The sequence below is a fragment of the Saccopteryx leptura genome, chromosome 2, assembly GCF_036850995.1.
Source record: "Saccopteryx leptura isolate mSacLep1 chromosome 2, mSacLep1_pri_phased_curated, whole genome shotgun sequence".
Lineage (NCBI taxonomy): Eukaryota > Metazoa > Chordata > Mammalia > Chiroptera > Emballonuridae > Saccopteryx > Saccopteryx leptura.
The window spans coordinates 310,627,048-310,638,930 of record NC_089504.1 but is presented as its reverse complement, the minus strand read 5'-3'; the positions used below and the strand labels follow the sequence as shown (position 1 = coordinate 310,638,930).

The 11,883-nt window shown below is 49.0% G+C and overlaps 1 non-coding gene across 1 annotated transcript; it reads left to right on the top strand.

Moving 5' to 3' along the window:
- The first annotated feature begins 11,509 nt into the window (after nt 1–11,509).
- On the top strand, nt 11,510–11,585 carry TRNAI-GAU (transfer RNA isoleucine (anticodon GAU)). Its single transcript has one exon. It is a non-coding gene; the product is annotated as a tRNA-Ile (tRNA).
- The last annotated feature ends 298 nt before the right edge of the window (nt 11,586–11,883 follow it).

The following is an 11,883-nucleotide window of genomic DNA, read 5'->3' as shown; positions in this document are numbered from 1 at the left end:
CCCAGTGCATCAGCCTCAGGTGCGAAAAATGGCTCGGTACTCAAGCATTGGCCTGAGATGGGGATTGCCTAGTGAATTCTGGTCCTGCTGTATGTGGGAGTCTGCCTCACTATCTTCCCTCTTTCTCTCTCTCTCTCACACACAGACACACACACAAGAGCTAACAAACACTTGTGGGTAAGACTTTGAGGTAGTCCCATGTAAGAATTTTGGGTTTTTGTTTTTTTTTCCAAAGTGAGAAGCAGGGGGGAGGCAGACAGACTCCCGCATGCGCCCAACCAGGATCCACCCGGCATGCCCACCAGGGGGCGATGCTCAGCCCCTCTGGGGCATTGCTCTGCTGCAATCAGCCATTCTAGCTCCTGAGGCAGAGGCCATGGAACTATCCTCAGTGTCTGGGCCAACTTTGCTCCAGTGGAGCCTTGGCTGCAGGAGGGAAAGAGAGAGAGAGAGAGAGGAAGGAAAGGGGGAAGGGTGGAGTCACAGATGGGCGCTTCTGTGTGCCCTGACTGAGAATCGAACCCAAGACTTCCAAATGCCGGGCCGATGCTCTACTGCTGAGCCAAACAGCCAGGGCCCCATGTAAGAGTTTTTAAATCAGCTGCTGGCCTTCTAGGTCCCTGAGTTGAAAACCTAGCAAAACAAGACTTGAAAAGTCAGCTGGAAGCACCAACAAGATAAAAGACCCTATCCTGGCCCGCCCTTTCTGGCAGATGCTGAGATGATATCTGGCCACAGATCCCTGAGAAGGAGCCTGTGCTGGGGGATGGGGAGAGGTGGAAATCATGGCTTATCACAAAGGACTCCTTCCGCATTGTGAAGATAAAATAGGAGACTATGTGGCATGCTACTGCTGACAGTTGATCTGAGGCTGGAGACAGTAGGCACCAGAGGTCTTCGTAGGCAGAGACCACTTTCCCCTGGACAGCCCATGCGTTCCTCCCTTCCCTCTGTGGAAGTAAAATGTGTGTACCTTCTGGGGCAGGTGCCAACCCAGCCCCAGGGCTCAGGTTGAGGAATGGAGTGAAATACAAACTCCGACTGTGAAACAGTTGGAATCTTACCAAAACAAAGTTCCAGCCAAAGAGAACTGTTTGTAAGATAAGGAGACCCACTGCAAGACGGAACTACATTGTACTGAATCGCTGGGGCAATTAAAACCTGCACTTGGAAGGTCTCTCTCCGAGCAATGCAGGCCACAGACCTGACTTCCTATAGCAGTTTCTCAAGGTCTGATTTCACATTCTTGGCCGCCCTGGCTGCTGTCTCAGTGGATAGAACATTGGCCTGGCACGTGGACATTCTGGGTTCAATTTCAGTCAGGGCACACAGGAGAAGTGACCATCTGCTTCTCCTCCACTCCCTATTCCCCTTTTCTCCCTCTTTCCCCCCTGCAACCAGGAGTGTGGCCCTGGGCACTGAGGATGGCTCAGTTGGTCTGAGTGTAGCAGCCTCAGGCACTAAAAATAGCTCAGTATCTGAGCATCAGTCTTAGATGGCATTGCTGGCCAGTTGGGGCACATATGGGAGTCTGCCTCACTATCTCTCCTCCTCTCACCTGTAAAGAGAAAAAAGAAGAAAAATCATCTTGTTCAGCATGGGGAATCTAGTCAACAATATTGTAACGACTATGCATGGTACCAAATGGATACTGGACTCATCAGGGCATCACTTGGTAAAGTACAATACATGATTGTCTAACCACAATGTTGTTACACCTGAAACTAATACAAAATAATACTGAATGTACACTGTCACTGAAAAGTAAAAATTTTTAAAAAGATTAACGTTCTCTCCTAGTTTCCTTGTTTTTCTATGCTGTGTAGATAAGAGTGGTTAGTCATAAGCAAAGTATGCCGTAATTGTAGTAGTGTAAAGAAATGAGAGAGATGGTCAGACAAGACAGCGCAGATTTTAGGACAGAATCCTCAGTGCCTCTTCTTTGCCTGTCAGATAGCTGGGATCCCGGAAGGGAGGGTGAGCCTAAGGGCCCAGGAGTCAGAAGTCAGGTACATTGTGGTGGAACTGGGGCACGGGGTCCAAAGGGACCAGGACAGGGGCATTTATGACAGGAGACGGCCCCCATGGTTCAGCACAGGGAGGGCACGAGGGCCCTGGCATGAGACAGGGATGGGCAGAGCAGAAGGTGGCTGTGAGCACAGGCCACCGCATAGTTCCACCTGGCCTGCAACAGACTGCTTGGCCTGGACCTGGGCCCTGGGGACAATTGCGTGGCCTTCCCTCCCGGTCACCATGAGTGAGCAGATTTCAATGAGGGTGTTGGCTCGGGCAGGGCTCTCAGAGGTCATGTGTCCCCTGCCTTCACTGTATAAGAGGGCATAAGTGACCCTGATAAGACCAGCCAGTCAATTAGAACAGCCAGGATTAAATTTTATGACTCTTGATGTTTATCTAGCATCCTTTTCCTATAGGTCACTTGCACTGGTGTTGTGCTGGTCTGGGCACATGTAAGGCCAGGAGCCGCCATCATGCCATTCACATGCAGGTTCCCATTGGATTCGGGCAGACGATAAAGAAATGGCGGAGTCAGAGGATGGGGGGCCATCCTATTTATTGGTGTCTCACCAAGACAGGCAAACCACAAAAGAAGACAAGGGAAAAGCAGAAAACCAGCTCTTCCCATGAAGGGCAAGGGATCAGGGAAGCCCCTGCAATTGTGATAGCAGGAACTGTGTGTCCAAGCTCCTGGTCTGTCCCACTTTATAGTGTAGAAAACCAAAATCCCTTAATCCAATATACAAACAAGGAAGTCTCTGATACAAAGTCACTTATCCAAGGCATAATTGGATTCCTCATGAGAGTGCACCACCCAGATCATACAATCAGTCAAGGGTGTGGGGAAAAGCTTAGTCCCAAAACCAAACCTTAGGCTACAACAACCTGGCCTGCTTATAGCCTGTCCCCCACACCCAATATAAGTCACAAGCGAGCAAACATATATATCATATTTACAAACTTATTTGACCAACAGCACATCATCTTGGAAACCTCAAATCATCACGTTGTGGCTTAATCTGAACTAGAGACCAGGCTGGGTTCCCACTCAACGGGAAGCCAGGCAGTTCAAACCATGAATCAGCAGGTTTCTGAGGAAGCCCGGACTTGTATACCAGGGCTGCGGGTCAAGAAGGGCTGGGTAAATCTCCCCTCTCCCTCCCCTGCAGCCTCAACCAGAGAAAATTCCTTTTCATCAGCTTCGTTTGTTGGAATTGTGTGTAAAATTCCACTTGTGGGGGTGGGGGTGGGGAAGGGGGTTCTGATTCTTTAAAAAAAGTTTCAGAAAAATTAAAACCAAACAAAGGGTACCCTGGAGCCCTCTGGGCCCTCTCTGCTGGAGCTCTCGGGGCCCTCTCTGCTCACTTCCCCAAATGTTAGGACCTTTCAACAAGTATTCCTGGTACTCTGGTTACACGTTCAGCTTTGCGGAACGTGCCAGGGGCACAGAAAAGAGGGTCCAGCCTCAGGGTCCAGCTCGGCCACCACCTCCTAGGTCAGTCCCTTGGAAGCATTTTCCCTGAGAAACAGTTTTACAAATGACACACCAACTTGCCCGTTTCAGGCACAATGTTCCTACCATCCTATTCTTCAATCACATCTCATTTAACTACATTGGACGTCCTGGAGAAAGTTCACAAAGAGAGAGAGTGACATGATTTTGGCACCTATCATCTGCTAACTTTCCGCCACTATAATAGGGATGATTCCTTTCTCTGTGCACATGGGCGCCCTATTTCAAAAGCTTTCCAGATTGCTCTGTGCAGGGCACCATAAGGCATTAACATCATCGTGGTGCTGTGTGGGAGGACAGAACAGGACGTCCCAGGTTGGACGCTTCTACGTTTGACACAGCTTAGGATGGGATGTGAACCCCGTGGGCCCCTGAGACTACCTGGAGAGCAGGTTAGATAACAAGAAATGTTTACGGAGAGAAAATTCAGAGACTGCCCCCACTATATGCGGAATTCTTCCCAGGACCCAGTCCTGGCTCCCTCCAGTTATATCATCAAAATCCTGCTTGGATAGGATGCGTTGTCTATAAACAGCTGGTTTCTGGCCCAGGCCCTGGCCTGTCAGCCTCGCCAGAACATTCCTGACAGTGCCTCAGTGTGGTCTAGGTGGCTTGACCCTGGAAGGGGAACTAGATACCATTCTGGGCACAGTGAGCCAAACAAAGCAGGCAGAAAGAACCCACTTCTAGTTCCTTCTGTGTGAGCAGAAAAGTCTTTCCACACCTACCCCCTACTCATTTCCACCTAAGCTTATGGAGAAGTGTTTGTTGCCCCCTGCTGGCCACATCTGAGTCAACCCTAATGCTTTATTCAGTAAAGCTCACCCTTCCTTCTGGGCAGTGAATGTTCCTAGGAATAACAGTAACCACTCTACTATTGCCAGAACTATTCGTGGAAGGCTTATACAAATACACCTGGTACTATATTAAGCATTTTGCATATATGATCTGATTTAATCCTCAAAGCGATTTTGTGAGGTAGGTAGGTATCATTACCCCCACTAACCAGGAGAAACTGAGCCACAGAGCAGTTCTAAGACTTGCGCAAAGCATATGCTGGCAAATGGCAGGGCTGGGTGGGATTCAAACCCAGATGTGTCAGACCACATCCGGAGCCACCGTGCCAATGCATGCTCCTGCCAGGCTATAGCATGGAGGGTACACTCACTCATAGTCTCTCTGTCAACAGAGACAGATTTTTATTCCTTCGGTCCACATCCTGGCAAATCGCCCACACTATCCACCCCGCCCCATGGCTTCTTGTGCCAATTATCAAACATAAGACCATTTCAGTCTTTATCTCCCGCTCCCCCAATCTCTGCAAACATTCATTCTATTCTAGGGCAGGGTTCTTTTTTTTCTTTTTTTTTTTTTTTTTTTTACAGAGACACAGAGAGAGTCAGAGAGAGGGATAGATAGGGACAGACAGACAGGAACGGAGAGAGATGAGAAGCATCAATCATTAGTTTTTTGTTGTGGCACCTTAGTTGTTCATTGATTGTTTTCTCATATGTGCCTTGACCAGCAGACTGAGTAACCCCTTGCTGGAGCCAGCGACCCTGGGTCCAAGCTGGTGAGCTTTTGCTCAAGCCAGATGAGCCCGCGCTCAAGCTGGCAACCTCAGGGTCTCGAACCTGGGTCCTTCCACATCCCAGTCCAATGCTCTATCCACTGCGCCACCGCCTGGTCAAGCTAGGGCAGGATTCTTTTTTTTTTCATTTTTCTGAAGCTGGAAACGGGGAGAAACAGTCAGACAGACTCCCGCATGCGCCCGACCGGGATCCACCCGGCACGCCCACCATGGGGCGACGCTCTGCCCACCAGGGGGCGATGCTCTGCCCATCCTGGGCGTCGCCATGTTGCGATCAGAGCCACTCTAGCGCCTGAGGCAGAGGCCACAGAGCCATCCCCAGCGCCCGGGCCATCTTTGCTCCAATGGAGCCTTGGCTGCGGGAGGGAAAGAGAGAGACAGAGAGGAAAGCGCGGCGGAGGGGTGGAGAAGCAAATGGGCGCTTCTCCTGTGTGCCCTGGCCGGGAATCGAACCCGGGTCCTCCGCACGCTAGGCCGACGCTCTACCGCTGAGCCAACCGGCCAGGGCTAGGGCAGGATTCTTAAGTGGGGTCCACAAGAGACTTGGAGAGTGTAAAGCCAGTAGCCAGGGCCACCATCATAGCCGCCCGGCCCATGCAGGTTCACACTGGATTCGGACAGACGGTAATGAAACAACAGAGCCATGAACTGGTGGGCCATCATCTTTAATCCTAGCTTGCACCTGGTGGGCAAGTAAAAACACACACTGGGCTCCAAAACCCACTCATTCAGCGCTCACAAACCTACTGACTTATCTGAGTTTCCTAGAATCAAAGGTTTTCTAGCTCACTAGCCTCATTCTCCTTTGTTCCTGTAAAGCCAGTAGGCAGGGCCAGGGCTGCCATCACAGCAGCCCGGCCCATGCAGGTTTGCATTGGATTCGGACAGTTGGTAAAGAAACAAGGGAGCCACAAACTGGTGGGCCATAGTCTTTAATTCTAGCTTGCACCCGGCGGGCAAGTAAAAACACACACTGGGCTCTAAAAGCCACTCACATTCAGTGCTCACAAAGCCACTGACTTATCCGAGTTTCCTAGAATCAAAGGTTTCTAGCTCACCAGCCTTATTCTCCTCAGTTCCCCATCTCCTCCCTTATCCCAGATACAAACTCTGTACAAACTGGCATCTCACTCAGCACTCCGCCATCTTGGCTGCTTTTCCTAGCCTCCTCCACGTGGCCTCCTTCCGCTGCTGGCTCTACTCTCTCTGCTCTCTCATGCTAACCTCAGGAACCAAGAGCGCAAGCTCCCACTCCGTCCCCATTTTATATTGTAGCTTCACAACCTCTAATCCAATATACAAAATAGGGAAGTCTCTAATACAAAGTCACTTCTCTGAGGCATGATTGGATTGTACCACCCCACATCAAAAAGGGTGGGAAAGGCTTAATCCCAAAACCAAGCCCTAGGCTACAAGGATTCTACCTGCCTTTAGCCCACCCCCAACACACATTAATATCACCTGGGCAATGGCCTCCTCATGGGCAGTGTCATATTTAACAAAGTGAGCATAATATACTCTATCTGCCCAACAGTTCCCCATCTCTTCCTCTCTACACAAACTCTGCACTAACTGGCTTCTCTCTCAGCACTCCACCATCTTGTCTGCCTCTCCTGGCCTCCTCCAAATGGCCTTTCTCTGCTCTCCTTTCTCTGCTCTCTCCTCTAATTCTAATCTCAGGAACTGAGAGAGAGCAAGCTCCTGCTCTGCCCCACTTTATAGCATAGAAACCAAAACCTTTAATCCAATATACAAACAAGGAAGTCTCTGATACAAAGTCATTATCTGAGGCATAATGGGATTCCTCATGAGAGTGCAGCACCCTACATCAAAAAGGGTGGGAAAGGCTTAGTCCTAAAACCAAGCCTTAGGCTATAAGAATCCTGCCTGCCCACAGCCTGTCCCCCCACACCCAATACAAACTATAAGCGAGCAAACATATATATAATATTTAAAAACTTATTTGACCAACAAAGAGAGTGCAAGAAGTCTGAGAACTGGGGCAGGAAAAAAATTAACATTCTATTTTGAATACAGAAAACAAACAGAAATGGGTGAGACTTTGCCATTGGTAGAAATCAGATATTTCTATAGCACATTACCATTGGTACAGATATCTCAAAATATCACGTACGCTCATCACTGCTTTAAAATTGGGATAGTTATTAAACCTGTCTCTAGACCTGTTGTTTTATTGTTAATAAAAAGCATAGGTCCTGGCCTGTTGGTTAGAGCATCTTCCCGAAACACCAAGGTTATAGGTTTGATCCCCTGTCGGGGGACATACGGGAAGCAACCAAGGAATGAACAGCTAAGTGGAACGCTATTGAATGCTTCTCTCTCTCTCAATCAATCAATAAAAAAGCATGTATATTGCTATATCACATATTTGTTTTCAATATTTTGATAGCATTATTTCAAAATTATGGAATTCCTTTGTAATCCTATACATTTTATTTTATGCATTTAAAAAATTATTCTTAGAAGGAATGCAAAGCTCTCTGCAGCATGAAAATGGTTGGAACTGTTGTTCTGGATTCTCTGCTGGGCTTTGGGCCTCCCGACCCAGGTCATAAACTGTAGCAGTGACAGTTTTCCAAATAGGATGACCATATGTTTATCTTCTGAACCAGGACTTTCGAGCTGAAAGGAAGCATTAGTCATAATTATGCTGGGACAAGTGTAAACAGGGACATATGGTCACCCCACCCGAATAGCATGTATGCTGGAAACTGATCAGTTAGATAAGAAAATGCAGTTAGATAAGAAAATGACCAGGCGGTGGCGCAGTGGATAGAGCGTTGGACTTGGATGCCGAGGACCAGGTTCGAGACCCCGAGGTCGCCAGCTTGAGTGCGGGCTCATCTGGTTTGAGCAAAAGCTCACCAGCTTGGACCCAAGGTTGCTGGTTCGAGCAAGGGGTTACTCGGTCTGCTGAAGTCTCACGGTCAAGGCACATATGAGAAAGCAATCAATGAACAACTAAGGTGTCACAATGCACAACGAAAAACTAATGATTGATGCTTCTTATCTCTCCGTTCCTGTCTGTCTGTCCCTGTCTATCCCTCTCTCTGACTCTGTCTGTCTCTGTAAAAAAAAAAAAATAATAAATTAAAAAAAAAAAAAAGAAAATGCCAGGTGATTAAATGGGACTTACAAACATCAACATAAAAACTCTGTGGCCTAACCAGACGGTGGTGCAGTGGATCGAGCATTGGACTGGGACACAGAGGACCCAGGTTCTAAACCTCAAGGTCACCAGCTTGAGTGCGGGCTCATCTGGTTTGAGCAAGGCTCACCAGCTTGAGCCCAAGGTCACTGGCTTGAGCAAGGGGTCACTCGGTCTGCTGTAGTCCCTCAGTCAAAGCACATATGAGAAAGCAATCAATGAACAACCAAGGAGCCGCAACAAAGAATTGATGCTTCTCATCTCTCTCCCTTCCTGTCTGTCTGTCCCTCTCTCTGTCTTTCTCTGTCTCTGTCACTCACACACACACACACACACACACACACACACACACACACACACAGCCTCTGTGAACACATGGCTAATCAAACTAGATTATCTCCTAAAATTGAACCAGAGAAGCCAAAGTCTAACTAACACAAAGTATACCTGCTTCAAAAGAAATAATGCTAGCATGTAAGAATAATATAGCTAATACTGACATACCACTTACAGTGGACCAGGGGCAGTCAGGAATGACAGGTAGGAACTATAATTATACCTGTCTCACAAATGAGGAAAACTTGCTTGGCATCACACAGCTGAGCCCCAAATCCATGCACACCGGCTACCACATCTGTGCCAGGGTCACCCCTGACTCTTTGAGACCATATCACCTTCCAAATTTCTTCTGCTGAATGGGGCCGCGTGGATGAAGCCCTCTCCCCTTAGCTCAGGTGAGTCCTCCTTTCTGAAGCCACAGAAGGGCCTGGACTGGCCTGGTTTCGAGGTGCCCAATGCAGGGCTGCCAGCTCTGTGGTCACACACAAGCACTTTCCACTCGGACATCCTGGATAACCTCGGGCAAGATACTTCACGAGCCGGAAGGATGAGTTGGATCAGGTGGTCGCTAGGGTTTCCACCAGATCTGTTGCTCTGTAATTCTGAGATTAATTTGAAAAATAGCATCAGAAAGGCCCTGCGTGAGTCCTCAGAGGGACAGCCATTTGGGACACTATCTTCTATACCCTGCCTTGGGCACAGGTTCATGGAAGGTCCTGGGCTATACTCCTTTCCCACCCCAGGCAGAGCAGGCATGGGAGGGACCACAGAAGAGGATGGGAAGGAAAGACTCCAAGGGCCCAATGAGGGGAGGGGGTGGGGGTCTTTGTGAGCAGAGCCTCTGTTAAGATTTGAGACCGGAGCAGGGGTCCCGCCACCTCTTCCCCCAGCTTGGTCTCTGCCAGTGTTGTAAACTCGTGTACTTTAATCTGTGGGTTACATAGAGACACCAAGGCAGGTTACAGAAGAAATTTTTGAGGAGTTTATTAATTAGCCAGCTAGCTACACAAGGCACAATCCCAAATCATGTAGGGCCTCATACAGTTCTGAGCCTGCTTTTATACAAAATCAAGTACTGGTTGGGGTAGGTAAGGAGGAGCTTGTGATCCCTTTGTCCAGAGCAGGGGTCCCCAAACCTTTTACACAGGGGGCCAGTTCACTGTCCCTAAGACTGTTGGAGGGCTGGACTATAAAAAAAAACTCTGAACAGATCCCTATGCACACTGCACATATCTTATTTTTTATAGATATGTGTATTCCAAACTGCCTTCTTGATGTTCTGCTTATCTGTCAGACCTCACTCTTACTGGACTGTTGCCCCTGAGACAGAGGAATTCCAAAAAGCTGACAAGCCGCCCCAAGGAAAGGCTCCAGACATACCAGGACTTTTGCCTCAGTATCCTCTCAGGCTCTCCCAAACACTATATAACTCACCCCTAGTCTGTAACCAGCACTCTTCTCCCCGGGAGAAGTGCCCGGCAGGGTTCCTTTCTTCCTTTCAATAAAGCCTGTTACTCTGGTCTTTCGGACTCCCATAGATTCCAACATTTGGTGCCAAAATCCGGGACAGGGGACTAACTGCCTGGACGATCTCTCTTTGCCGTCCAAACTTACAACCAGGGAAGCAATGGGCAGCGGCAGCTCGTCCCAGGCTTACTCCCTGATTCTGTTTGGACGTGTAATTGTAGGTCGATTGGCTGGCAGTCTAACCCTGTCCTGAACCCCTGCTGGACCAGAGAAAGGTAAGGAGTTTCTCCCTTCTCTTTCCCCGGTTGGCCTCTAAATTTCTCTCTAAAAACACCCCTTTCTGGTCGGACGGTTTTCTCTGACACGCCTCACATTTGAGGGGTTTGACTTTCAGTCTCAGTGGACTGCATGGAAGACTAGGCACCTAGCCAAACCTCTCCACTCTCTCGGACTTCTCATCTTCGGAGCTTCCTGACAGGTGGTGACGACCTCTATCAGGGACGACTCCCCCACATGGAGATTCTCTCCTCTTGGGACAGTGACAAAAGGTAGGGATGCCCCCTCTTGCTCACCTGTCTCCACTATGGGCTCTTCAGGGTCTAAGCCTTCAGACCAGACCCCTCTAGGATGTCTCATAAAAAACCTCACCAAATTTGGTCTCTCAGACCTCAAACTGAAGAAATTAATCTTCTTCTGTAACACGGCATGGCCTCAGTACAGACTAGACAATGACTCCCATTGGCCTGAAAACGGGACATTCGATTATAATATCCTAAGAGATCTTGACAATTTCTGCCACCGGACAGGGAGGGCATCAGAAGTTCCTTACGTGCAGGCTTTCTTCTCCCTTCTCTCCTGTCCTTAATTTCTGTGCCTTCTGTTCTACACGCAGGCCGTTTTTGGCCAAAGAAACCTCACCTAAAACCTCTGCTCCTAATCTTTCCTTCTCTGTGGACTCCCAACTCTCTCCTTCTCCTGCCTGACCCCCGAGGGCACCCCTCTCTCAGGACCCCTCTCTTATTCCTCTACAAATCTCTTTTGTTCAGTCTCTTTCCTCCAAGAGTCCCCTCCCTTCTCCACTGTGTTTTTCATCCCCTCCCCCCTCCTTAGAAGCTGTGGCTCTGGCTGCAGTACCTATCTCTTCTCCGACCCCTCCTCCTTCCTTACAAACTGTGACTATGCCTCTTTCCTTCTCACCCTCTCCCCTCTCCTTAGGAGCTCTAAATCCTTTTGATTCCTCTGACCATATGGCGCCACACCAATACTTTAACCTCCTCCTCCTCCTCCTGCAGATTCTGACCCTCCTTCTTTTTCATCTAGCTATTCACACTGTCCATCCGTCTGCTTTCTCTCTTCCTCCCTCTATGCTGGCAACTCCTTGCCATCTCGAAAAACTTAAAAAGCAGAATTGTAGGCCCTGGCCGATTGGCTCAGTGGTAGAGCGTCGGCCTGATGTGCGGAAGTCCCAGGTTCGATTCCCAGCCAGGGCACACAGGAGAAGCGCCCATCTGCTTCTCCACCCCTCCTCCTCTCCTTCCTCTCTGTCTCTCTCTTCCCCTCCTGCAGCCAAGGTTCCATTGGAGCAAAATTTTCCTGGGCGCTGAGGATGGCTCTGTGACCTCTGCCTCAGGCGCTAGAATGGCTCTGATTGTGGCAGAGCGACGCCCCTGGTGGGCATGCCGGGTGGATGCGGGAGTCTGTCTGACTGCCTCCCCATTTCCAACCTCAGGGGAAAAAAAAAAAAGAAAAAAAAAGCAGAATTGTACATTAAGCTATGTGAGTAAGTAA